Here is a 20,373-nt window from a genome sequence, read left to right as displayed (position 1 = left end):
TAAATGGCAAGCAAGTTAGCTAGCCATCTTTGTCAAGCATTAAATTTTCCCAGCTCATATAGTAAATACATTTCTTTCCCATTTATTATTTTACGGGACAATAAATGTCACAGGGAAAGAATCAGGGGTTCCATTTCTACTGATTTTCTGATATTGCTATTAATGCAAAGTTCCGTGAGCACATGATGATAAATGTCATTTTTCAAGGTAGCAAAGTTACTATTGAATTCATTAGATATTTTAACATGGTACTCGTTGAAAATTAACCTCTGTCCTAGTATTTGGAACTTGTATTCTTAATTTAATGTAGATCAATGTAGATCAAATTTCATTAGCAAAAGTGTTAACATATATATTCTAAAACTTATATTCATAATTTAATATTTATCACGCTAATTATATGTAATCTTTCGATGAATTTCGAGATAGAAAGCTCCTCTCTCATACGGATACGCTTGGTGGGGAAGGAGGTATGCGTGCATTGAATTTGAACCATGAGATTAGTCCAATGGCAGATTGGCAACAATCAATTGCTTCAAGTTAAAACGTTTTCTAAAGTAATTTTTTTTTTCTTTGTCTTATATGGTACATTAAAATTCTAGAAAGACCAAATAAAATAATCTCTTTCCTTTATAATCTTTAAACAACGACAAGATCAGGTTAAGTTGTTTTATTTAATTAATCATTTGAGTTCAAATGGTAGGGAAATGAAAAAAATAATTTGTGGGATTCAGCTAGTTCAAATCTCCTCACATAAATTTTTTGTTTACTATTAGATTAAATAAAAAAAAAGGAGATAAATGGTTTATAGTGTATAATTTGCCCCAAGGCATGGTTGAGTGTTTTTCAAGTTTATTTTTTTGGCCCACGTGAGTTTGAATTTTCAGGACGATAGTGACCAACAAATTAATTTGAACTTTGTCTATACCTACCTTTTTAAGAAAATAATAATAATAACTACAAGTTTGTAATTATCTTCTTAGTACTAAAAATATAGGAAATTTAAGAAAAATAACAAAAAAATAATAAAGTAATTGATGGTGTTGTTAGCCTATATGGCTATAAATATTGATTTTGATGATAACAAATCACATGTATTTATTAAGCAAAGATTTATGAATTATGCTTTTATAATAAGAAAATGATGTTATGGAATTAAAGCATTTTGGACTAAAATGAAAGCATTGTTAAAATCTTTGATAGAGTTTTTAAATTTCAGATTTGGACCTATCTGAAACTATCTAAATGTTTTTGGGCCATTATATAATTTTACAAAGTTTGGGCGAAATCATAATTTTAAAAAGTTTTGGGATTGACAAAGCATTACTTAGAAATTCTGAAATTGGACATATTTGCAAAGTCTCATAACGTTTTGGGCCATACTACCGTTTTATAAAGTTTTGGGGTCAAACTAAAAATTTAGGAAAATTTTCACTGTAGCAGGTTACTGTAGCAAGCGGCTATCTGGATTCTGAAAACCAGAAATCCGGATACGGGCAGCAAGCGTCCAGAACGAAAACGGCAAGCCGGTTAGGCAAAATTTTGAATTTTGCTTTAACGGTAACATAAATCCGGCTTACCGGATTCCATAAACGGCAAACCGGATACGCCTGGAATGTGAGTAACGGCTAGTTTTTGACCTCAAAATATAAGAACTCAAATCCAACTCATTTTGAATCTCTCCAACAAGCAAAAACAAAAAGCACACATAATATCTTGAGCCTTCAACTTGCAAAACACAAATCATTGAATCATTCATTGTTCTTCATCTTTGAATATCTACTCATTGAGTGAGTTTGATTGTAACTTTCATTTCTTCATTTCATTTGTAAGAGTTTGAGTGTGTGAGACACTTGAGTGAAGAGATTGGGAGATAATCTCTTTGTTGTAAAGGTTTATTGACACCTCGAAGTCAATTGTAATCGGTTGAAGCCTCGGAAAGGCTTGGATAGTGAAATCCTCTAGCTTGGATTGCTTGGAGGCGTGGACGTAGGCGGAGATTGCCGAACCACATAAAAATTCGTGTGTTTGTTTCTCTTCTCCCTTACTCTTTAATTATTGTGCCTTTATTAAACTTATTGCTTTCAATTTTTATTAAGGCATTAGATTGCTTGTTGTGTGGATTTGCTAGGTTAATTTTTAAATTTCCAATTCACCCCCCTCTTGGGTTGCACACTTATATTTCATTTGGTATCAGAGCGATGTGCTCTTATTTAGATTTAACCATCTAGAGCTAAAGATCAATGGCAACTCAAAATGATTCCACATTTAGGGAAGGGCAGTCCACCACTAGACCACCTTACTTTGATGGAAACGATTACCCATATTGGAAAACTAGGATGAGAATTTACTTGCAAGCCTTAGATTATGAGATTTGGGAAATCGTTAATAATAATCCTTTCATGCCTTTGACTAAAAATGAAGTAGGAGAAGATATTCCAAAACCTTCACGGGATTGGAATGATTTCAAAAAGAGAAAAGCTTCTCTAAACTCCAAGGTCACGAATGCCTTGTTTTGTGCTTTAGATAAGAAAGAGTTTCATAGAGTGTCTAGTTGCGAAAGTGCTAATGAGATTTAGCACAAACTTGAGGTTGTCTATGAAGGCACGAACCAAGTGAAAGAATCTAAAATAAGTAGGTACACTCGACAATACGAATTGTTCCAAATGGAACAAAATGAAAATGTGTACTCTATGTATACTAGATTCACGGACATAGTGAACACTCTAGGAGCCCTAGGAAAGACTTTTTCAAATAGCGAAAAAGTCAAGAAAATCATTAGGTCACTTCCTAAGGAATGGAGACCAAAAAGGACTGTCATTGAGGAAGCCAAAGATTTAAATGTATTACTTATTGATGATTTAATTGGCTCTCTTATTTCATATGAAGAAGATTTGGCAACTGAAAAAGAGTAAGAGGAAAAGAAGAAAAACATTGCTCTCAAGGCTTCAAAACATGAGAGTGGTGAGGAAAGCGAAATGGATGATAAGAAGCTGGCTATGTTGGCTAGAAGATTCAGAAAATTTTACAAAAAGAACAATGAGCAGAGAAAGTTCAGGGGCTACAAGAATAAGAAGGAGAAGAATGAGCCAATCACTTGTTATGAATGCAAGAAGCCTGGACACATACGACCGAAATGTCCTCTTCTCAACAAATTCAAGAAGAAGGCTATGGTGGCCACATGGGATGATAGCGATGAGGAAACAAGTGATGATGATGAGCAACAAGAAATGACAAACTTAGCTCTCATGGCTATTGGGGAAGAATCATGTGATGAACTTGATGAAGTAAGTGTTCTTCCTACATATGATGAATTGCATGATGCTTTTAAGGATTTGCATGATGAGCTAATGAAGATTGGTAAAAAGAATATATGTCTTAAAAAGAAGATGATAGAGCTTAAGAATGAAAATGATTCATTTAGTGCAAAGATTACATGCCTAGAATTAGAAAATAAAACATTGTGTGATAGTATTGCATTATTTGAGAATTCTAGCACCTCACATGAGCACTTAAAGTCACACATGAATGACTTAAAAAATGAGAATGAAATACTTAGAAAGAAGAGCAATGAACTAAATGAAATTGTGCTAAAATTCACAAATGGGCAAAAGATGTTGGACAATTTGCTAAACTCACAAAAATGTGTATTTGACAAAAGTGGCATAGGTTATAAACCGAATTTGAAACAAAAATTTTACAACAGTTATTTTATGAAGAATACATCTATTAACAATAAAATTGTATGTCATTATTGCAATCAAGATGTCCATATGAAAAATAGATGTGCAGTGAAGAGAAATGCATATTATGGTATGAAATGTGTTTGGGTTCCGAAAGGAACCATTGCTAACTCTCAAGGACCCAAAAAGGTTTGGGTACCTAAAACTTGAGATTTTTTCTACAGGGCTCAAAGAAGAAGAAGAATAAGTGGTACTTGGACAGCAGTTGTTCAAGACACATGACAGGGAATTATTCTTGGTTTTCAAGCTTTACCAAGATCGAAAATGGAGGAGATGTTTCGTTTGAGGATAATTCAAAAGGAAAAATCATTGAGATTGGAAATGTCGGTAGTGTATCCTCTACTCTCATTGAAAATGTATGTTTGGTTGAAAACTTGAAACACAATTTGCTTAGTATTAGTCAATTATGTGATAAAGGATATAGAGTTATTTTTGATGAATCAAAGTGTGTTATTGAGAATGCATGTGATGGGAAAGTATTGTTTGTAGGAAATAGATGTGTTAATGTCTATACCATTAATATAGATTGTGCATCAACAAATGAGAAATGTCTCTTCGCATTGCATGATGATGGTTGGTTGTGGCATAGAAGATTAGGTCATGCAAGCATGGATTTGATTTCAAAAATCATGAAAAATGATTTAGTAAAAGGTCTTCCAAAAATCAATTTTCAAAAAGATAGAACTTGTGAAGCATGCCAATTTGGAAAACAAATCAAAACTTTCTTTAAAAGCAAGAATCATGTCTCCACTTCAAAACCACTTCAATTGCTTCATATAGATTTATTTGGACCTTCTAGATATGCTAGTTTAAGTGGAAAATTTTATGCATTTGTAATTGTGGATGATTATTCTAGATACACATAGGTATTGTTCTTAGCTAATAAGGATGATGCCATTGATGCATTTCGAATTTTCTATAAAAAGGTTCAAAATGAAAAAGGTTATTCTATTTCTTGTATTCGAAGTGATCATGGTGGAGAATTTGAAAATCATGCATTTGAAAATTTTTGTAATGACTTTGGCATTGAACATCAATTTTCATCACCTAGGACTCCACAACAAAATAGAGTAGTAGAGAGAAAGAATAGGTCTATTCAAGAAATGGTTAGGACCATGTTGAATGAAAACTCTTTGCCTAAGTATTTTTGGGCCGAAGCCGTCAACACCGCTTGTTATGTTTTAAATCGTGTGTTGATTAGACCTAATCTTAATAAAACTCCATATGAGCTTTGGAAAGATAGAAAACCAACATTGGTTATTTTAAAGTTTTTGGATGCAAATGTTTTGTTTTGAACACAAAATATAATCTTGGTAAATTTGATCCAAAATCTGATGTTGGTATCTTTCTTGGTTATTCAAATTCAAGCAAAACTTATAGAGTTTATAACAAAAGAACTTTAGTTGTGGAAAAATCTATGCATGTTACATTTGATGAGTCTAACCCTTCCTCTACGGAGAAAGTCTTTGTTGATGATAATGTAGAAGAAGAACAACAACAAGAAGCATCAAATGACAGCCAAGAATACGCACCACCTGGAATTCAAGAGGAACATCATGAAGAACCAAATGCAGAGCAAAATGAAGGTACTTCACAAACACTCCCCAAGGAGTGGAGGTATGTATCCTCTCACCCTAAGGATGTAATTTTAGGAGATCCCTCACGAGATGTTACCACTAGATCATCTCTTAGGAACACATGTGAGCATGCTGCATTTATTTCTCAAATTGAACCAAAATCCTTTGCGGATGCGGAAAATGATGAATCTTGGATTATGGCAATGCAAGAGGAGTTGAATCAATTTGAGAGAAACAATGTGTGGGAGTTAGTTCCTAATCCGGAACATCAATCCATTATAGGTACTAAGTGGGTATTTAGAAACAAAATGGATTAATCCGGTGTGGTTGTTATTCGGATGCTGATTTTGCTGGGTATAAGGTTGATAGAAAAAGTATTAGTGGGACATGTCACTTCCTAGGCCATTCTCTTGTCTCTTGGTTTAGTAAGAAACAAAACTCGGTTGCGCTTTCAACCACCGAGGCAGAATATATTGCCTCAGGTAGTTGTTATGCACAAATTCTATGGATGAAACAAACCCTTAGAGACTATGGTATTAAGCTTGATCAAATTCCTATCTTATGTGACAATACTAGTGCTACAAATCTTTCTAAGAATCCTATTCAACATTCTAAGACTAAGCATATAGAAATTAGACATTATTTCCTTAGAGATCATGTTCAAAAAGGAGATGTCGTAATTAAATTTGTTTCCACTGAAAATCAACTTGCGGATTTCTTTACAAAACCTCTTTGCGAAGAGATTTTTATAAAGATAAGACATGAGCTTGGAATGATGAATGTTGAATCTTAATTCATGTTTTAATACATGGCTTGATATGCTTGTTATCATATGAATTTATGCTTCATGAATTAGATAACTTGATATGCTTGTAAACTTATGATTTTATAATTTTGTGTTTCATGCATTAAATGGCTTATTGAAAAGTTTTAAATTTCAAAATGATTTAGAATTAATCAATTTTTAAGGCCGGAAATAAAATGGTGTGTGTAGTACAAGTATAGGAGCTAGCAAATATTCCCTTTTTATTCTTCCGGAAAAACTTTTTTTTATTAATCTCTCTCGGGACAAATTCCGGACAACCGAATTTTCAATCTAGAAAACCGGATTAGCTTTGGTTGGTCTCTGCCTCATAACCGGTCTACCGGTTCTTCAATCCGGAAAACCGAATTCACGTGCATGCTTTGCTGGAACAAAACCGGATTTCTGGTTCAAGACATCCAGAAAACCGATTATTTTTTGAAGCACTCGAAACCGGCCAACCGGTTAAAGAAACCGGCAAGCTGAATTTTCCTCATGATGCTCTCAGGTACTTATCCGGCCAACCGAATCTCAAAACCGGCAAACCGATTTCGGTTGCTTGGTTTCTGCCCAATAACCGGCTTGCCGGTTAGGAAATCCGGCAAGCTGGATTCGTGAGTATTTGTGCTGTTCATCATTTTCTCCTCATTCGGCAAACCATTCTTATTCTCTCTCTAGAAGCCGCTTTCTCCTCTCTTGATTTCACTCCAAAATCCATCTTTTTCTTCTATTTCCACATCAAATTGAATCAAGAAAATCATTCCCCATCTCATTAAGAACCCTCACGAGTCCGAAAGTTTTGTTGGAACCTTTTGATCAAGTGTTGCTTGTTCTGAAAATGAATAGACTCAAAGGTGGATTGACTAGAGGTGCCCCTTGCTTCCCGTGGTCGTGTGGATGGTTGAACCGGTTCTTTACCTTTTCTTCGAACCGGCCTAGAGCTTGACATGATGATTTTGTTGGATTTGAAGATAAAAACACCAAATAGAATGAAGATGATGAAGATTGAAAGTGATTTGGTGAAATAAATTGAAGCAAAAACGGCTTGAGAGTGAGAAATCTAGAGAGAGAAAACTCGGCCCAAAATCTAGGTAGGAATTGGGATCTAAGGATTTAGATGTTGAAAATGGGTTTCAAGGATGGTCAGTTGGAGGAGTTTTGATTGAGTTTGATGATTCGGACTTGAACAACATCTTAGGATCTTCCGATGATGGCCTAGACATTTTTTCTCTTAGGAAACCTCCTGATATTGATGACTATGTTCATGTTGATGCCGTTCATAATATTTGTCGGCGTAATGATCTTTCTGTTGAAGACTGTACCATTCATTTCCGTACTCAGTGTCTTTGTCTTCAAACTCATTTTTTATTTCGTATCATCCAGTCCATTGTACTTCCTAGATCAGGACATTTAGATGAGGTTTCTCACATGGATGTCGCCATGATTGACTGTATTCTTAGAGGTCGCCCAGTTAACTTGGGCTATTCCATCGTTCGCACCATGTTGAGCATTCCAGCCTTGATTACCCGCTTTCTTCCTTATAGTCATTTCATTACCCGAATTCTTAAATTCTTTGAAGTGCCGATTCTAGAACCATCTTGTAGGCCGTCCAAGGGTATTGGGGATGAGGTTATTGTTGGGTTAGGCTTTGAGTGGAAGGATGGCACTTGGGTCAAATACAGCGATAACAAGTTTACCTTTCTAGCCCCAAGTGATGATCGGCCACTAAATGCTGTGATTCCAGCTGATCAGCTTCCAGTATTCTCACTCTCATTTCGAGGGCAGCGTAGACACCGAGTTTCTTCCACGGTTGCTTCAGCTCCTAGTGTATCTGCATCTGTTTCATCACCTCCGCGACCTCCTACCTCTGGAGATGTTACTCTTCAGCAACTTATGGATGAGGTGCGGACACTTTCGGTGCGGCAGACTGAGCTTCAGCAGAAGCAGCAGCAGTAGCGGCAGCTGCAGCAGCAGCTCATTCATGGACAGCGCCTCCTCTTCGAGCACTTCAACATTCCATATCCATTTCCACCTCCTTCACCTCCATCCTCACCACCTGAGTAGTATCTTATGCTTGTACTTGGACACACCTACATTTCATTTACTGCATTGTGTGTTCTTTTATTTTCGACTCTATGGATGGTTATTATGCTTTTCGGTTTATGTATTTGTTTTGAATGATATGGATTTGTTGTGACTATTTATGTTGGATGTTATGGATTTGTTTTGGTTGATCATTATGGATTATATGGATTTTCTTATGCTTATGGATATCTTTTTTTTTTTTTTTTACTAATGAGCTTGTGTTGCTATTTTGATGATTGATAGGGGGAGCTTTTATTCTTTTATTCTTTTATTCTTTTTTATGATGAAGGGGGAGAATGATTTAATAAGTGTTATGAAAATACATATATTTAGGGGGAGCATGTATGTAGGGGGAGTTTTTGGTCAAACAATTTTCAAATCATTTTTTAACTTGCATTGATTAAGGGGGAGCTTTTTCATAACAAGATTAAAGTTTTTAATGTGTTTTGTTATCATCAAAAAGGGGGAGATTGTTAGCCTATATGGCTATAAAAATTGATTTTGATGATAACAAATCACATGTATTTATTAAGCAAAGATTTATGAATTATGCTTTTATAATAAGAAAATGATGTTATGAAATTAAAGCATTTTGGACTAAAATAAAAGCATTGTTAAAATCTTTGATAGAGTTTTTAAATTTCGGATTTGGACCTATCTGAAACTATTTAAATGTTTTTGGGCCATTATATAATTTTACAAAGTTTGAGTGAAATCATAATTTCAGAAAGTTTTGGGATTGACAAAGCATTACTTAGAAATTCTGAAATTGGACCTATTTGCAAAGTCTCATAACGTTTTGGGTCATACTACAGTTTTATACAGTTTTGGGGTCAAACTAAAAATTTGGAAAAATTTTCACTGTAGCAGGTTACTGTAGCAAGCGGCTATCCGGATTCTAAAAACTGAAAATCCGGATACGGACAACAAGCGTCCAGAACGAAAATGGCTTACCGGATTCCGAATCCGACAAGCCAGTTAGGCAAAATTTTGAATTTTGCCTTAACGGTAACATAAATCCGGCTTATCAGATTCCATAAACGGCAAGCCGGATACGCCTGGAATGTGAGTAACGGCTAGTTTTTGAGCTCAAACTATAAGAACTCAAGTCCAACTCATTTTGAATCTCTCCAACAAGCAAAAACAAAAAGCACACGTAATATCTTGAGCCTTCAACTTGCAAAACACAAATAATTGAATCATTGAATCATTCATTGTTCTTCATCTTTGAATATCTACTCATTGAGTGAGTTTGATTGTAACTTTCATTTCTTCATTTCATTTGTAAGAGTTTGAGTGTGTGAGACACTTGAGTGAAGAGATTGAGAGATAATCTCTTTGTTGTAAAGGTTTATTGACACTTCGAAGTCAATTGTAATTGGTTGAAGCCTCGGAAAGACTTGGATAGTGAAATCCTCTAGCTTGGATTGCTTGGAGGCGTGGACGTAGGCGGAGATTGCCGAACCACGTAAAAATTCGTGTGTTTGTTTCTCTTCTCCCTTACTCTTTAATTATTGTGCCTTTATTAAACTTATTGCTTTCAATTTTAATTAAGGCATTAGATTGCTTGTTGTGTGGATTTGCTAGGTTTATTTTTAAATTTCCAATTCACCCCCCCTCTTGGGTTGCACACTTATATTTCAGGTGTGTGAAGAGTTAGTAACGAAAAGAAATTATGTTTGATTGTAATTAAATTTATTTTTATCCTTTTACGCAATTCTTAGCTATAAATATAAAAATGAGACTTCAAAAGAGTTTTTATGAATTAGAATCAAAAGTTTTCTTGATGTTGAAGAGTCAAAAAAGGAACCACATGCAATTGCCGACAAATTTAATGTTTTGGTGACCAAATTTAAAGCATTGGTGGGCAAACGGATGCTATTTGGAGATTTTCTTATTTCATGAAATGATGGTCAAAATGGTTGAAAACAATTGAAGGATTTGGTGCAATAGTGTAGTTGTTTTGCCGATAAATAGAAGGCAACTCTTTCATTCAATGTATCCCAAAACTTAGAGAGCTTAGGTGAAGAGCTCTCTGAGAGAGTGCAGAGAGAGTTCTATATGAGAGAGTTCAGAGAAAGGGATTATCTGCAAGTGAGTTATTCGAAAGTTTGGGAGATTGTTTGCTTGGGTGCTCAGTTGGGTTATTTGTAGTAATGTGAGAGAATGTTTATCTTTAAAAAAATGTTTCCATCAAGATATGTGATAGTAGTGGGTGTATTTAGGTTTTTGGAAAGTGAGGTTTCGTTACTTTAATTTGTAATCTATTAATTGTTTTACTAACAATTATTCTCTCTTGCCTCTGTGAGTGTAGGTTTTATTGTCGAACTACGTAAAATTTTTTTGTCCTTTATTTTTCTATAAATATTTGGTGCGTATTGATTCTGCATTCGCGCACAAGTGGTATCAAATCACAACAAATGACGCTTTTGCATCACAACAAGTGGCATTAGAGAACAACAGGTGGTATTAGAGAACAACACGTGGTACCAGAGCCGATGCTTCATATATACTTGCAATATACATCACTGTTCACGTATACGCATTGTTTATAAATATGGTGGAGCAGGCGATTCGTACTTAAGGTATATGATACTATTCACGTGGTAATATTCGTGTATATAGTACTGTTCACATATATGGTACTATTCACAAATACGATGAAGCCAACAATTCCCACTTGGGTATATCAAAAGTCTATAGTATTGTTATGTAGATAAGTGCATGTCCATGAAATTTTTGTCAACAAGGCTATCATTGTCTAAGGAGTCTAAGTGTTAAGTAATATGGTTGTAACCTCTCCAGTCTTTCCTGGAACTTTGTTGGTGCATTATTCACACGAACATACACAAAATAGATTATTTTTCTTATGTCAGAATTTATTTATTTACATTTGGGACTGTTCATGATAATGTGATGGTACATGATATTTGACAGAACGGGACTAGGACAAATTTTTGTCCCAAAAAAAAATAAAATAACGAGAATGAAAATTTTTTTTGTAATCCCATTTCCATATACGGAACAGAATTGAGATTGGCAGATCCCATTCCATCCAGTCCCATTGCCAACCCTACCCCAACACCCACATCTAAGGTGGACGAAGTCCTATCCCTTCACACTCAATCCTCTATATGGGCCTTCTTAGCCTATATTTCAAAAGTAATGGTCTCCATATCTGCCTTGTTAGCCTATATTTCGAAAGTAATAGATTCTATAGATGCACTTCAATGCACAACCTAGCATACTTCCCTCATTCCGCCAAGAAGTACTTGTCAACTTTGACAATCCATCCTATTTTGTTTAGTCATCACAATGAAAATGCAAAAAATATATAGTAAAGACATCACATTCATATGTTCAAGGTATTTAATAATGGACATTGAGTTAGTTCTACTTATAAATCTATATATATATATATAAAGTTGGGACTACAAGAGGTGATGTGGTATCACCATTTCTCATCTTTGTATATTCTCTATTATCTAATAAATAGATATTTTCTTTTTAGATTTGGATTTTCATCTTCTCATAATTAATTTGACTGTTACTACACAATCAATATATAACAGTTCATCAAAAGACCTATTATCTTCTCCTTTTGTTGTGCTTTTATCAGGTACCAAGCTTCAAAGAATGATTTAACTGTTTATTCGGCGCTTTCTAAACCACCATCATCTGAATATGTGAATGTGTCTCGCTGGTACAACTACATTGATGCGCTTTTAAGGATTTCGTAAGTTTCTCATCTTGTCAGAAGGTCCCAGTGTTTGTGGTTAAATTGTGTAGTAGATTTTGAATAGTCTCATGTTCCATGAAACGTTTTTGCTTACTTCTGAGCATTGCTGATTCAGTGGTGTTTCTGCAGAAGGGTCTGGTGTCATTGTAGAGGGATCTGCCCCTATTGCAACTCTTCCAGTTGACGACATAAAGGCAAGTAGTGTTGTTATGTGTTCATGTCATAGGCACATAACTGCCTTTTGTAGGTTTAATTTATAATGACGATTGAACAAGCATTTTGCTTATTACGGGTTCAGTTTTTTCCATTGTTTTGGACTCCCATTAATTTTTATCATCATGGGGTTCAGATTTGGAGGGGGTTGGCTTATTTGGGAACTTATATCAATTATGTTCCTCGCTTGGTTTATGAAATTTGGCTATACTTAATTCTCAGACTGCTGCCGCTGACGATGATAATGACGATGTGTATCTGTTCGGTGAGAAGACAGAAGAGGAAAAGAAGGCTGCTGAAGAACGCTCAACTGCCATCAAAACATCTGCAAAGAAGGAAGAATGTAAGCTTCTCTTCTCATTGACTGATTAATTTATTTATTAACAACAGGCCCAGCTCTTTTGTGCTTAATTTTTTCTATTCTACATTCTGAATTTCCTCGTATTTCATTCTCAGTTGGCAAGTCATTAGTTCTATTGGATATAAAGCCATGGGATGATGAGACTGATATACAAAAGCTGGATGAAGCAGTACGCGGCATTAAGATGGAAGGGTTGCACTAGGGAGCATGTAAGTCTTTTCTATATGCACTTCAGCTATAATTTCTTTTATATTTGACGTCAATAAATATACCTTTAGGTGGTGTTTGGTTTTAAGAAAGGGGAGGAGAGAAAAAGAGTGAAATGGAGGGGAAAGGAGAAGAGAGGAGTGGAAGAGAATAGTGAAATTAAATTTCATTGTTTGGTTTGACATAAAATTTGATAGGGAAAGGAATTGTAATTTTTTCTTTGGACAAATTTATTCTTTGCCTTAAATATTAAATTATCTATATTAGTAATAAAATATAATTTAATATTAATACCAAACTTTTTTAATTTCAAAATGTTCTAAAACAATTCATGATTTATATTTAATATAAAATAATTTAATATATTAAACTAATTAATATAATTTAATATAAATAAAAGCCGGTCAACTAAGTCAGTGCCGGTCAACAGAAGTCAACGCCGGTCAACAGCGGCCGGTACCTTTTCAACGGAAGTCCGGCGAGTTCCTGCGGAGATCCGGTGAGGTTCTGGTGAAGTTCCGGTGTATCAGCGGTGGTCCGGCGAAATTCCGGCGATGATCAAGCGAAATTCTGGTGTACCGGCGGCGGTCGGACGAAGTTCCGACGAAGATCCGGTGAAGGTCCGGCGATAATTAATTTATATTTATATATTTTCATATTAAATAAATAAATAAGTTTATTTATTTTGTTAAAATTTTTAAATCATTCATTAAATTTGATTAATATAAAATTATTTATAATATTAAATTGATAAAATAAAATTATAAATAATAATAATAATTAATAACATTAAACAAGTTAAAATGTTGAAGGGCAATTTTGGAAGCTTGGGTTTTCAACATAAGAGGAATTTAAATTCTTCACTTTTTGGTGTGGAATTCAAATTCTACATTATAAGGGATATTAAATTCTAATGAAAATTAAATTCTTATATATTCTGTGCAACCAAACAATGGAAATAAAAGTAGAATTTGAATTATTTTCTTGTCCCTCATTCTCTCCTCCCAACAAAACATTACCTTAATGCTTGCTGCAGCTGAAACCATCTTCTAATTAAATATCACCTTTTCTCCATCAGAAGAATGTAATTGGACAAGCTGATATTAAACTTACAGTTTAGTTTCTGGACTTCAAGCTAACATGAACATGTTTGATGTCACAGCCAAACTTGTACCCGTTGGATATGGCATAAAGAAGTTGCAGATAATGCTTACCATTGTGGATGATTTGGTGTCTGTTGACAATCTCATTGAGGAGCATCTGATGGCTGAGCCAATAAATGAATATGTCCAGAGCTGCGATATTGTAGCCTTCAACAAGATATGTATGTGTATCATATATGTATTCCTATGCTTGTCTATTCATTTAATTCATACACATGCCATTAGCAACCTTTCCATAAAACTTCCAATTATCCTAATCTTAGGCTGTATATTTGTCTTACTCATGTAACAGAATCCAAGAATCCTTGATGACGGATGCTGGTGAGGTTTCCGGAGGAAGTTTTTGGTTAGCTGGTCACTGCAAAGTGACTACTATCCTGTTTTTTGTTCCACAACCTTTGCTTCTGTTATTAAATTTGTTCTTGGAGAGTGGTGTGTCCTAATGCTATGCTTGCAATGGAGTATTTAGAGAATAGTTTTGTACGATTTGTCTAGGCACGTGTAATTAATTATGAGAATTCTTTGCAAGTAATTTGTCATAAATGTATATTCTCTATTATCTAATAAATAGAGAAATTTTCTTTTAGATTTGACTTTTCATCTTCTCATAATTAATTTGACTGTTATTACACAATCAATATATAACAGTTCATCAAAAGACCCACTATCTTCTCTAATTGAAACCTTCTTGATCATAAATTAAGCAATAATTTATAAACATTTTTAATCACTCTTCTCCTCTACCTCACCTTAATTTATAAATAGTAACAAAAAATATGATATCCCACGTAAACATAAACACAACATAAAAGACCAAAAAATACCAATGGCTCTAAAACATATGTTTTTCATTTTGGCCCTCACTTGCCTGATCATGACAAATATTGCAAATGCAACCAGCAGGAATGATCGCCTCAACAACAATATGAAACCAAGCTACGATCTTGCAACAAGACTTGAAGCTAGCGGAGGCCTAACAGAGTGCTAGAACGCGTTAATGGAGCTGAAATCATGCTCAAATGAGATTGTTATATTCTTCCTTAATAGCCAAGCTGATATTGGCCCTGACTGTTGCCGCGCTATTGATATCATCACCCGTAATTGTTGGCCTGCAATGTTCATCTCTCTCGAATTCATTGCCGAAGAAGGGAACATACTGAGAGGCTACTGTGATGCATCTTCTGCTCCTTCTCCAGGTGGCCTCGCGGTGATATATCAGCCTCAGGTTTCCAAGGTTTTGGCTTAGACAAGGTGCATCTATGGCACTTCTATTTCCGTGGTGTTAATTTAGTTAATGCAATTTTAAATAATTAAAAAAGTCTTTTTGGTTTTAGCTTTGCTTTATTTTTTTTCATTTTTTTTGGAAGTCTTACCTCTTAATTGAATAGAATAAATCGTTAAAAATAAAATAAGAAAAAAAGAAAAATACTAAATTCTTTTTTCAAAGTCTCGCGAAGCGCGGTTTTATTTCCTAGCATCTATATAAAGCTGGGACTACAAGAGGTGATGTAGCATCACTATTTCTCATCTTCTTGAATTCTTTATTATCTAATATATTGGTTGAGATTAAAAAACAATTACATTACAAAATATTAAAAATAAAAAATAATTGTTAAATTACAAGAGATTACATGTCTCTTCTTCTTTCTATTTAAATTCAACAATAAGTAACCATTAATAATAATTAATTATAAGTTTTCAAACATTCATTTATTTTATTATGCCAACAACTAAACTTTAGTGGTTTAAAATATATTAATTAATTAATATAGGAAGGAAAGTTCCTTCATCTTCCCTCAATAATACTATTAAGGCCCAATTTTAATGTCATAATCACATATTTAATTATGCAACCTTTTGTTTAGTGTCTTTTGGCTTCTTCAAACTTTATAAACATTAAGTATTTAAATTTTGTGGCATAATTATTTCTCATCTTTTTTATATTCTCTATTATATAATATATTGGTTGAGATTAAAAAATAATTACATTACAAAATATTAAAAATAGAAAATAAATAAAAAATTATTATTAGATTACAAAAGATTACATGTCTCTTCCGCTTTCTATTTAAATTCAACAATAAGTAACCATTAATAATAATTAATTATAAGTTTTCAAACATTCATTTATTTTATTAAGCCAACAACTAAATTTTAGTGGTTTAAAATATATTAATGAATTAATATAGGAAGGAAAGTTCCTTCATCTTCCCTCATCAATGCCAATATGACCCAATTTTCATGTCATAATCACATATTTAATTATGCAACCTTTTGTTTAGTGTCTTTTGGCTTCTTCAAACTTTATAAACATTAAGTATTTAAATTTTGTGGCATAATTATTTCTCATCTTTTTATATTCTCTATTATATAATATATTGGTTGAGATTAAAAAATAATTACATTACAAAATATTAAAAATAAAAAATAAATAAAAAATAATTATTAGATTACAAAAGATTACATGTCTCTTCCGCTTTCTATTTAAATTCAACAATATATAACCATTAATAATAATTAATTATAAGTCTTGAAAGATTCATTTATTTTATTAAGCCAACAACTAAACTTTAGTGGTTTACAATACATCAACTAATTAATATAGGAAAGAAGGTTCCTTCATCTTCCCTCATCAATGTCAATATGGCCTAATTTTAATGCAATAATCTCATATTTAATTATACAACCTTTTTTGGCTTCTTCAAACTCTATAAACAATAAGTATTTAAGATTTGTTATGTTTGAGTTTTTTTTTATTATTTAACCAACATCCTCTTTAGAAATATTCTTATATTTTTATTTTTTGACTTATTTGAATTTTTAGTATTGTGTGCTTCATGGAGTACTTTTTTCTTCATGAGTTGAACAATGATAAAGATAGTTGGATGATAAGGGTTAGGCTTTGTAGGATGTGGGCATCTGTTAATACCAAGAAGAATAGAGAATTAATTAATGTGAATATGATTTTTATTGATGAAAATGTTGTATAAAAAATTCCTTCTCCCATTGTTTTCTCTAATTTTTTTCCCAATTGTTTTATACTTAACGTAGCATTTTTTTTCGTAGGAAAATCTAATGCATGCAACAATTAGGAAAAATTTAGTGATAAGGTTTAGACACATGTTGAGTGAGGATTCTTTGTACAGTGTCAAGAATTTGAAAATTGTTTCAACTACAGGTGAATACAGACCACTTTCAAATCAGTATAAAATTATGTTCTTGATTATAACTTCGCTTAAGAGGTTAGAAGAAGGAACTGTTAAGATTTCGATCAATAGATTCCAATTTATATCTCTAAATTTGATTGATATACGTATGAATGATAACACAATCCTCTCAGCTAATTTTTTTAATTATTAATGTTCGTTAATCTTTAAGTGTATATTAGAAATTATTAATCCTTATGTTTTAACATGTTTATATTATTTTTCCATAATATTACAGATGTTGTCGAAAGTTTATGTGGTGTCGGTGATATTGAGATCGTTGGAGCTGGTTGCAAAAAAATAGATATAAAAGTTCTGACAGATTAGCCAGTTGAATATAATTTGGAACTTATCACAACTATAAAATGTATAAGGTATGTACACTTACACTAGGGAAAAGGACAAATACACCCCCAACGTTTAGACAAAGGGACAAAAACCTCCCTAATGTTTTAAAAAAGACATTTACACCCCAATTTATTATAATTTCACCATTATACCCTTCTAGCATATAAAAAAAATTATTAGATTATCCAATTTGTCTATATATTGTTAATAAAATTATAAATAGATAAGTTGGATATTATTAAAAAAATTATAAATATACCCTCATTGCCAAATTCCTCTATTTAAATTTTTATCAATAACCAATTTTCAAAAAAAAAAAATCTATACACCTAAAAAAATTGTAAATAAATTATAATTTTAAAAATAAAATTGGTAACCAATTTTATTTAAACTTTAAACTTGTATATTTAATAATTCTCCACATGTCAATCATTTAAACTTGTATATTTATAACTAATTTTCTATGTTATTTATTATGGTATTAATAACCAATTTTATTTTTAAAATTATAATTTTTTTAAGTGTGTAGATGTCTTTTTTGAAAATTGGTTATTGATAAAAATTTAAATAGAAGAATGAGGCAATGAGGGTATATTTATAATTTTATTAACAATATATAGACAAATTAGATAATCTAATAATTTTTTTTTATACGATAGAAGGGTATAATGGTAAAATTATAATAAATTGGGATGTAAATGTCTTTTTTGAAATATTAGGGGGGTTTTTGTCCCTTTACCTAAATGTTGGGGGTGTGTTTGTCATTTTCCCCTTACACTATACACATTAATATATATTTTTTTAAAGTTAACAAAAAAATAATTAACTTTAATAAATAACAGTAGTTTTATAAGGTTGCCTCATCTTAAAAAAAATCAATTCATATTTTTTATCAGTTTCATCAAGTGTAAAGTACGAAAAAAGAATAATATTAAATTTTTTTTAAAGCCACGCAAAGCGCGGTTCTATTTTCTAGTTTATAAATAACGCTAAGGTCCTATCTTAGAGTACTTGCAACTATAACACTTGTATGTGAGTGATGGTTGTCGAAGCCAGTAAAAATAAATACCTACTCTAAATAAATTGTGTATAGTGATTGAGTAGGGTCGTGTCCACATAGATCGGTAATTATTTAAATCCTTTTAAAATATAAAATGCAAAATGGGGGAATTGTTGACAATAATAAAAATCAAATTAAAATAACAAGAACGCAAATTAAAATTGTAATTCAAATTGGGGAAAGCTCTGGTTGAAGGAATTAACTCAGTTTATTCGACTACTGATCATTGATTCAAATATAAATTATTACTACATATGAATAGACTGGTTATAGCTATTGAGACCCTCTAATAGTCAATCTCTCCTTAACTAGTCAATAACCAAGGTACGACCGTTGGTTATTTCCCTAATCAATAGATAACCCTAGATATGATTATAGAATTTAATCAATTGACAGCCTGAAAAACCAGAGAGACCCAAATCCTAATCAACAAACGCATACGATGGTTCATTTAAATTAGATTATTTATTCTCATAACACAACGCACTGCTATGCTATTTGTCACAAACATTAAAATCTTCATACGATAAATCATTTAATTGACAATAAATTAAGTTGATAATTAAATAGTGGCCAATTATCTAATTAACAAACATAATCATGACAATAATTCAGAGAATAAACAAATACCCAAAAAGTAATAAAACAATTAAAGCATAAGAAAGATCTCACAGTAGTGACGAATCAAAGCTTCATTAACCTTCAACTAGAATAATAGGTTTAGTTCTTCATAGAGAGAAGATCAAAATTTAGATCTAGGGTTTCTTTCTTTTCAAAAATCTCCCCCTCTTCACAATGGATTCCTTCCTTAAATACTCTCTCTCTCTCTTCTCCTCTAGAGTTCTTTTTAAAATAAAATACTAATGTCTGAAATATTAAATTTGTAATTACAAAAATAATCAAAAATACAAAACACGTTAAACTAAAAATTGCAGGTCCGTAGTTGACAGAACGCGCCCACGCCTTATCAACAAAGTTCTTCTAACGCTCATAATTTCTCCAAGAAAACAATCATCCTCAAACATTATCTTGGAGTTCAATTTTAGCACCAATCAATAAAATTACACATACAAAAATAAAACACAAGTGAATCACTATTATTAAGTGCAAAACATCGATATTGAGGGAAGTAAACAATGCAAAACTAGTGCATAAATTGCACTCTAATAGTGAGACATAATAAATAGATTGGTCAAATCTCTATTAATTAAGTTCTTTAAAAGGTCATATCATGATGACCAGGGAAATTCATACAGCAATTGATGTTATCTTGAATTAATGTATTATTTCGAGTCTTTATCATGAAGTTGCCAAGGTCAATAGCGTTTGGATTTTAGTTGTAGGGATGACAATGTTACTCACAAATTTACCCAAATTTGCCCGTAAAAAACTGCTTGCTACGGGTAATTTTGTGGGTCGCATGTGGGTTTAGTATTATAAATTTAAATCCGCTACCGATTATCAATGGGTTTTGTGTTAACAAAAAATCCGTGTGGGTATGTGCCAACCCGTAATTTTATTTTATTTATTTTTTATAAATTTAAATTATTAAAATTACACTAAAAATATCTAATTATAAAAATACATAAACTAAGTTATTGACAATCATTTATTGCTCAAGACCTAACCCAATCTTTTTAATTATAGAAATATTTAATTATAAAAATAAATAACTACTACCGCTAACTTGATTCACATCGTTATCTTCACAATATGTATGCATATATTTTTTCAATGAAAAAACAATTAATCATATTAGTTGAAATTGGTTTGTCTTAGATTTATCAGTTTCAGCTAAAAATCCACTTAAATTGGATCGCATTAAGAGTGAGCAAAAAAGCTAATTAATAAAAAACAGAACCGAACCGA

The 20,373-nt window shown here is 32.5% G+C and overlaps 1 pseudogene; it reads left to right on the top strand.

Moving 5' to 3' along the window:
• The first annotated feature begins 11,582 nt into the window (after positions 1 to 11,582).
• On the top strand, positions 11,583 to 15,136 carry LOC127900270 (elongation factor 1-delta-like; annotated as a pseudogene).
• The last annotated feature ends 5,237 nt before the right edge of the window (positions 15,137 to 20,373 follow it).

Source organism: Citrus sinensis, chromosome 2 (genome assembly GCF_022201045.2).
Source record: "Citrus sinensis cultivar Valencia sweet orange chromosome 2, DVS_A1.0, whole genome shotgun sequence".
In the NCBI taxonomy this organism is placed as follows: Eukaryota; Viridiplantae; Streptophyta; class Magnoliopsida; order Sapindales; family Rutaceae; genus Citrus; species Citrus sinensis.
This window is presented reverse-complemented; position numbering and strand designations above follow the sequence as displayed.